The sequence below is a fragment of the Pseudophryne corroboree genome, chromosome 4, assembly GCF_028390025.1.
Source record: "Pseudophryne corroboree isolate aPseCor3 chromosome 4, aPseCor3.hap2, whole genome shotgun sequence".
NCBI classification, from domain to species: domain Eukaryota; kingdom Metazoa; phylum Chordata; class Amphibia; order Anura; family Myobatrachidae; genus Pseudophryne; species Pseudophryne corroboree.
In genome coordinates, this window is record NC_086447.1 from 160,886,076 (window position 1) to 160,895,406 (window position 9,331).

The following is a 9,331-nucleotide window of genomic DNA, read 5'->3' on the forward strand; positions in this document are numbered from 1 at the left end:
TATGACCGGGTTCGTACACAAATGGTACTGGTCAGATTAACTAATGTACACAATTACGTGTGGTACAATCGTTCAGCACATAAGCAACTAATCTTATGTGCTGAGCGACCAGTGGAATCGAAAATTTCGGCTGCAAATTCCTTCAGCCAGAGCTTTATTGGCCTATATGGGTTTTGCACCAACCCCCTGGGTTGTGCCCTTTTCTCTTATTTATGGCAGACTTCTTAGTCTGCTGTACCTGGACCTCCTGGTCTGTAGTATGACCTCCTGGTCTACTATACTCTACTGCTCAAATTTTATGTTTAACCAGAGATGCCTCCCTAGCCACCATGCACGTCACTTACATGTATGTACTCCTGCGAGAACTCGACTTCTTGTGGTTCAACCTCAAAAATTGTATAAACTTAAAAACACTCACTCATCACATGTACACTTTTTGTTTCTATTTCTATTTCTGCGCAGAAATTTTCTTTAGACCAGATGTGTTGTGAATTTGGAGAAGGATCTGTTAATCTAAATTTCGGACACTAAAATAGACTTGCGCTACTTACCACGTTGCCACCTTTCCGCCTGTTGCAATAACACTATCGTGTGATTTTGAGTTACGTGGGCGTACCCGGACGCTCCGTTGCGTAATTTACGCTGCGTGCGTCGGCCTTTGAGTTGCGTACGCGAGTCTCACCCTTTGTTAGAGACACGTGTACGCAAAGCCAATATCCACCGTAACACAACTAACACGTTTTATCAATGTAGATGATCCTCGATCGTCTACCGCGCAACACACCAATCTCTCCTTATACCTTAGGTAGAGTTGCGTGTGGGCTTTACACTTTATCCCTTTATATATTACATTTACACTTTAACTATGAAATAGCGACAAATCTCTCTTAGCACGTTTTATCAATTATAAAATGGCAAACAGGAGAGTGATATGAAAATACATGAATGAAAAAGAAATGCAGATATGTGCGTGTGTACGCAAGACAGAAATAAACAGTTTTAAAAGACACTAGCGTGTTGTTCTTACCTCCGGTTCCGGATTCCTTCAGCACCCTTTACTAAGCGAAGCAGATGCTTATCCAAACAGCACTACGAGGAATATGACCTCCCGCCCTTTGCTGCTGGATAATGTCTGCTGAAATTACCTAGCAGAGATATGTGAAGGACAGGACGAGCCGCCAATTGATAAAGCTAAATATTTATCTTATTTAAAACCCTTTAAGAGGCCTAAGAACACTGTACGCTATTGACGTATGGAGTACCGTAAGGGTACGCACGTTGCGTAGCAATCGCTTAGCCGAGGTCGAGACGCTCAAGCGTCACGTTCGCTCACGGCCAAGAGATCACAGGCAGGCACACTATTGGCTGCTGACTAACGTAATGGTTCGCTATAGCGTGGCGGACGCTCGGGACCACGAGGAGATCACCAGCGGCGCAGACGCTCACAATGTTAAACCTTTATATCTAAACCATAAACAATGTAATATGCTGTAAAACCTTAGTGTAGAGATAGGGTGTAGATGCAACACAGTGTAACCTTATTAACTTAAAAGCTGTTTGAGCGTCACCGATGCTCTGTGAATACTTAACACTATAAGAAATACACAGATACCGTGCTTAGGGTCTAACGCCTTATATGAATGTTATACTTGCAAAAAGAATAATACAATACAAGTCACACACTACAATATAACATAGACTAACTAACCAGGTAACTACACATGAAATACAATACAATACTATTACGTTTAAGAGAATACGAGAGAAAGAGAAGAGAGAGAGAGAGAGAGATATGGCCCATAATAACAAGAAAGACAATATGATTGCGGAGAAAACTTACGCACAAGGGGAACGATCGCATGCGCCTCTGGACATCCAGCTCCCGATTTTCAGCAATGAGAACCGTTGAAGAGTGAGCTGGATGTGATCGGCTTGTCTATTTATGCCCCACACACAATACAATTCAATGGTCCCTACAATCTCATTGTTCATTGGACACAGGAATTCCTCCTCGCATTATAACAAAAGGTCATAGGTTGATTCATACAGGAGGGCTGTGACGATTTCCAACTGCTCAGGTGGGTGGGAAACTGGGTTTCCCGCCGCATGGATAAGTAAGTGCAAATAATAGTAAATGGACATAAACTTCTTATGTCCATAACTATTCGCACGAGCGATTAATCCGCTTCAAACCAACACCGGAATACTGCTAATTAAATATTCTTCCGATGGATACTAAACACCACTGTATTACTCCTGTCTGACCCTTCGTATCAAACAAAGAGGGATTTCTCTGTCCATGAACATGCTACATTACCTAAACTTTCAGATTCTATCAAAGGGACCATAATATACAAAATACATTATATAGTGAAAATATGTAACGATTGAGTCGCACGCTACGAACACATGAACTCTACCGTAAATGCACATACTGCGCGCCCGCGGGTGCCCGCAACAGCGAGTATGCGCACGCACGGGAGAGCGCACGCATGCGCAGCGCGGACCTGTATGAGGTGCAAATATGGCAGTGTGCATCGTGCTATTTTTCTGACTTTGACACCCCCCAGTAGTAATGTCCCCCCGTAGTTTCCCCCAGGAGATGCCCCCGCTGCATTAAGGAAGAAAAAAACATAATACTTACCGAGCCCCGTTCCCGCGCCGCTGCAGTCCTCCTTCTGGCTGGCGTCCTCTCCTCAGTACTATGAGAGAGACGTCATGACTGACGTCTCTCCCATAGCGCACGGCGCAGTGACAGCGCCGGAAGCCGGAGCTCAGTACTGAGCTCCTGCCTCCGGCTACCGCTGTGCAGGGAGACGGGCGCTCGCTGGTAACACAATCTCAGCGGGCGCCCATCATCTCCCTGTGCGGCGCCGACGCCGCGGGGGGACGGGGGGGAAGCCACAAATGACAGGGGGGGCACGGGCCCGAGTGCCCCCCCCCTGGATCCGCCACTGAGTACCAGCCAATCAGCTCCAAACTGCCATGCCATAGGCTGTGTATGAAAAATGACAGCTAGGAGCTAATTGGCTGGTACTTTATCTTCATGCACTTTATCTCCATCCAAGGCTTAGTAAATAGATCCCTATGTTCCCTTACACACGTACATGTACACGCATACACACAATGGTTAATTTTTTGGCGGTAGCCAATTAACCTACCAGAAAATTTTGGGATTGTGGGAGGAAACTGGAGAACTCGGAGGAAACCCAAGCAAGTATGGGTTGAATATACAAACTCCACACAGGGCCGTGGTGGGAATTGAATCCACAAACCTCAGTGTTGTGATGCAGAAATTTTAACCATTACACCATCTGTAGTGCCCCATCCATTTTTTACCCATATCTTGTGTTAAAAACGTAGATAAAACCACATCACTGCTCCCCACAAGATTGCGGGCTATTTTTGTGGCGGAACGGTCCGGAACGCCATTCCTGAAGCTCTTTTGAAAAATGCTATCAGGAATGGCCTTCCGAAACATCCCTCTGGTGCCAGCATTTATTTTTTTTGCTGTCAGGTGCAGGGGTGAGGGAGGAACACAGTATGTTGCTAGCCCCCGCTTCCCTCGAATTGTCTTGGTAGCGCCGGGGGCTCAGGGTTCCTCGCCTGCCCCCTGTGTGTAAAAGGCCCTCCAAAAATTGCCAATGAGCAGGAGACTCCTGGCAATGAGCAGGAAACCCTAACAACGAGAATGAAACCCTTTGCAACAAGCAGGAGGCCCCTGGCAACGAGCATGACACGAGACCCCTGGCAACGAGCATGCAACCCAGAGCATGAAAGCCCTGGTAATGAGCATAAAACCCGTAGCAACGAGCATGGGACCACTGACAACTAGCAGGTAATTTAAAAGTAATTATTATTGTCTGTTGGGCATAAAATGGTGTCAGGGGCATAACTGTGTGTGAAATAATGTGTAATGGACATTACAGTGTATGGCATATTATGTAATCGGCATTACAATGTGTAGCATAATATGTAATGGGCATTACAGTGTGTGGCATACTGTGTAATGGGCATTACGGTGTGTGTCATTGCGTAATGGGCATTAAGATGTGTGGCGTAATGGGCATTACAGTGTGTGTCATATTGTGTAAGGAGCATTATTATAAGGAGGAAAAATAACATTTAATGTAAGGGGTATGAATCAGGATTTTGTTTTCCTGTGGTGGCTAATGTCTGGGCGTGGAGGTTGCTATCTGGGGTAGAAGGTAGTCTTTTCCTGTAAGGCCATGTACCTTGCAGCAAGGCTATGCCCTCTGCAGGAAGGCCACACATCCTCTTATTTAAGCACTGGCCACATAAGACAAGTTTGTCACCTTTTCATCATTGCATGAGATTTAAATCAATGAAAAGGTAGATGAGTTCCAATCAGCAGTTATTTCCTTCTATGAATAATCCACAAATAATATAAGTAGTACGAGTATATAACTAACCAGCCCCCAGAACCACCTACAGTATTTTCTGCAGTTAAGCACACATCTAGTTGAATGGAACAGCCAGTCCCCAGCATCTGCTATTTGCCATTGTTTAGTATAGGCCTGGCCGGTTGCAAATAATAGTCATTGCTAGGAGCTATTATTGAACTTATAAAACACCTGTTACAGCATTGGTTTAAATTGATTTCCTCTCACAATATAATGTATGAAATAACCTCATCTTCCAACAGCTCTGAATGCATTAGGACCTCACATTACCAGTGATTCAGTTAGTGTTGCCACAATTACTTCATTTTCTCTTTTGTGACAATGCATAAAAACAGCCTTTCGCTGGATTACCATGTACTGTACCTCTCATGGAACAAGCTTTGTCTGGCACTATGCGTATGGCATTCATAGCGCTGTTTACAAACAAGTTCCCTGGATAATACGGTTCATCACAGCGATTTCACAGTCATTTCACGTAAAAAATCTAATAAAAGGATCTTCTTTCAGTGCTCGTCACTTACATTTTTAATATTGATTTTCAGAAACCAGAAAAGTACATTTACTGGAAGGAAATACATTTCCATATTTTCAATATAAATAAAAATGTATAGGTAAAGTACTGATGTTGATCTAATGGAAAGGCTTTTGTAGCAAAAACAACTCTGTAAATATAGGTTATAGAGGTAAGAGCAAACAGTATATTGCAAGATACTGACATATGTGTTGTGGGGGATTTAAAAGGACAGTCGCTGATTATATCACTTGATGCAACACAAGGAGCATCATAGTAAAACTGCATCTTTATATTAGCAACTGAATGGGTTATTGGATAGACATTATGAGGGGTCAACGGGGAGAGGGGGGGGGGGGGGGCAATGGGGACACCCGTACGGGGCCCTGAGGATCAGCGGGGCACCGAGCATCAGGGGCACAAAAATTGGGTCTGCAGTGCCTAAGAATACTGTGGCCAATTAATTACCAACACAAACGCACCCCCCTTACCCCGTCACTTGGTCTGATCTGGTCCATGTTGTGTTGCCGGCATTGTGGTGTTACTACGCATGACGCATGATGCTGCGCCAGTCCGTTTCTGACCATGTTGCTGCCGCCGACTCCGAGGAGCACTGCTAGGCACACTGACAGTCAGTGTCAGACAGCAGCCACCCGCAGCCTCACCGATGTGTTGTCCCTACAGACTCTGGCTGCAGTCAAGGTGAGTCCCTCCTGGGTCCTAGCAATCTCCCTCACCGTTCTGACAGACTGTAGGTCTGTGTCTATATATGTTAAGGGGGGTACTACTACTCACGGAGCGATATTCTAAGCAATCTGACTAGATTGCTTAGAATTTAAGCAGGATAGCTCCGTGTGTAGCCCATACAGCGATAGCGATGCGCAGCTCCGCGCATCACTATCGCTGCTGCTAGATTGGCCTGCATGCAGGCCAATCTAGCGGGTTGCTCACTTCACCCGCTGTGTGAAGTGAGCGCCTCCCCCCGTCTCCCCCTGCACGATCAGCACAGATCGCGCTGTGCTGAGCGGCGGGAGAGATGTGTGCTGAGCGGTTTGCTCAGCACACATCTCTCCTGCATCGGCCCATCTATGGGATGTAGTTACAGTATGTGACCCCCTCCCAATCCCAACGGACAGCATGCTGACCAGCAGGGACTATTCCCACTCGTGGGTGTCTACGACATCCAGAGAATGGGAATAGAACCCGTGGCGTCCGCAGGTCACCACCGAGCCTGCAGCGTGGTGAGCTCGCAAGGGGCTTGTTACACACCCCACACGCGCCCTGACGGCATTCTGCGGCTGGGATCCCGAACGCCGGCATCACGATACACACTCATATGTATCTTTGTTTGTGTGTGTGTGTGTGTGTGTGTAGTATATGTACATGTACAGTATGTGTGTTCAATAAACCTGAAACCAGGGGTATCACTGGGGTCAGCAACACACGGTTCACCGATAAGCCACTCCCGTATACAAAGGAGGCGTGGCCTCATGGGAAGTAGGCTCAGCCTCACAGCCCAACCCTGCTTCCATAAATCTGGGGCATGTCCAGCATTCCCAGAGATGCTGTTCTTACCCCGGAGACTTGTCTGGCTGCACTGCCAGCTCCTACACTGTGACAGGAGCTGAGTGCGGCATGTAATGTCACAGGGCAGCCCCACACCCCTCTAGTAATGCCACTGCCTGAAACCCTGGTCTATTCATAAAGCAGTGAAAAGAGTGGAGAAGTGTGTCAGTGGAGACGTTGCCCATGGCAACCAATCAGCTGCTACGTATAATTTTATAGAATGCACTTGATAAATGTTAGTTCAATGCTGATTGGTTGCCATGGGCAACTTCTCCACTGGCTCATTTCTCAACTCTTTTCACTTCTTTATGAATAGACCTCCAAGACTCACTGCATGATCAGCTTCATATGCTGATTCTGCTGGTGTCTACTATTAACAAACTTGTGTATACCACAATTAGCACACACAAATCAACAACAATATGTCTACATCAACAGTTTATATGTGAAAGCTATACATTAATGACGTCTTCTCACTACTGTACCTATGCCCAGTGTCGGACTGGTGCATGAAGGGCCCACCGGGGGAATGCAGCTATAGGGGCCCATACTTAGGGGTGGCAGAGGCTTGAAATACACAATAGTCTAGTGCAGTGTGATGCAACATATCTACCATGTATAATACAAGTGTACAGTCTGGAACCTGATCCCTAGAGGAAGGAGTGGGCACTCAGGCAGTGGGGCCTACCGGTGGTTTCCCTGGTACCCCTGTGGGCCAGTTCGACCCTGCCTATGCCTTGTTTTAGGAAAAACCTTCTTCATTGAGTCATAGAAGTTACAGAGTGGGAGCGTGACCTAAAGAGTGGGCGTGCCCACACTCCCCCCCCCAATAAATTTAAAAAAGATAAAAAGCGTCCCCGCGTGTGTGTGTGTGTGGAGAGGGGGGGATTTGCCACTCTAACCCAGGGAGGGAACGTGGGGCGCAGGGAAGGGTATCTGCTTTCTATCTTGCTTACTGCTGGGTCCCTCTTCCATGGATGACGCCATCTTCCTAGTGATATTTGGGAAGATGGCGCATGTGCAATGGAGATTAAATACTTGCTTTCTATATGCAGCAGACATTTTTCCGATGATGTCACTGGGGGTGTGCAAATACTTAGGGGAGGGGGGGGGGGCAGTGGACTCGGGCCCAACCATCAGCTCAGGTCCGGGTAATTAGTACCCGCTCCCCCCCGCCCTCGGTGCCGCTGTCTGAAGTCCAAAGAAAAAGCTGCTCTATGCAAAAAATGCAAGCTGTAATTGGTAAAAAATAAGCTTTCTCAATTACTAAAGAGACAGATAAAACAAAGGTGCTGCAGTACTGTCTTCACAAGCTACTTTTCACTCATCTTGTTCTTTTGTGCAGAGTGAACGATACATTTCATAAAAGTCAAGTTTAAAAAAAAACACAGCACCTCCGTGGATTTGATCACAAAGCTCATATATCAAAGGAAGTTCACAGTTTTTGAAGGCTTTGTGTTAAGGCCTCTTTATACTATGCTGGGAATGTGACCGTCCTCTTCTACAAAGACACAGCGTGCACCGGCAGGACAAATGTATTTTTGGATAAAACCTACAGTATGTCCAGATTTTCAGTTTTATATATTCAGATGTAGCACAGATTTCTTAAATAGACAGAGGATATACTCAACCTCTAGGTTGTGAAACACTAGACATGAATGCTTTCACCATTTGGAAAGAGTCCAGGACATATCACTAGACACAGATGAATTGTTGCAAAACTACTGTGCCATTCTATGGAGGATATTTAATAGATGCCATCTTACTGGACCCTTCAGTGAAAGATATTCAAGTGGATTTGTGACATATTGCGGCTGCTGGATAAACAGGAGTTCTCACAAAACAGTACATAAACCACACAACCTCTGTGGCTGCTAAAAAGCTGGTGATATCTGTATAATAAAAACACCCCTGATGAAGTCCAAATTATTGATGAAACGCTTTTTTTTTAATTAGGAGTGATTCTCAGCCGAAATCTATGTAACTATTGATGTAAGAACAGAGTTTTTAAACCTTTTAGAAATACATTTCATTGGTTTTATGAAAACTGAAAGGCTGATTACTGTTTGTTGTGTAATCTTGGTGCGAGGATTCTATTTTCAGAAGAAGACCTAATCATCCTGCTTTCCTAGAAACCTATACCTTACAAAAAGGAGAGATAACCAGAAGTGGGGAACACCACTGGACAATATTTATAAAAAGCGCTACACACACATACCTCTGAACTCGCCAGTTGCAGCAGCCAGCCCAGTCTACATCTTAACTTACCACTCAGTTGCAGCAGCCAGCCAAGTCAGTGATTGATGGAAGTAGGATGCATTGCTTTGTTAGGTCCTGCTTCCTTTGTAGTATAATTAACAGGTCTCTAAAGGGGGTGGGACCAAATGCCATGAAGGGGTGGGTCTTAAGTCGCGTGCCAAACATGTTGCCGAAGAAAAAACTTTGGTCTGTCAGGGTTGGTTTCTAGATACTCAGAACCCCCACTGCATGTGCTGCTGCCATAGGGAGAACTATATATATATATATATATTACTATAACTGCTAATTTGGTTTGTGGTGCATTTTAACCTTTGTATTTATGATTTTTTTTTTAAATACTACTTTCATTTTTTCATGTGTATTTTGCCTCTCTTACCTATTAAAATGGAGGTATTTTTTTCACACATTACGGCACATAATTCACTACATTTTCTTTAATTTGCTTGTTTTCATATTCTTTCAGTTCTTACCTTCCATTTTTTCATTCTCTACCTTTGAATGGTGACATTAGTACACCTACACAAATGAGTTTATAATTTAATTATTTATTCTTTTATTGGTGTTCAGATCA

At 45.0% G+C, this 9,331-nt stretch overlaps 1 long non-coding RNA gene across 1 annotated transcript in view; it reads left to right on the forward strand.

The window, feature by feature from the left end:
• Nucleotides 1-8,419, forward strand: part of LOC134909088 (uncharacterized) — a 295,410-nt gene extending 286,991 nt beyond the window's left edge. The window contains exon 6 of the long non-coding RNA XR_010175843.1: nt 7,847-8,419. This is a non-coding gene — a long non-coding RNA (uncharacterized LOC134909088). The remainder of the gene's footprint in view (nt 1-7,846) is intronic.
• Nucleotides 8,420-9,331: the final 912 nt, after the last annotated feature.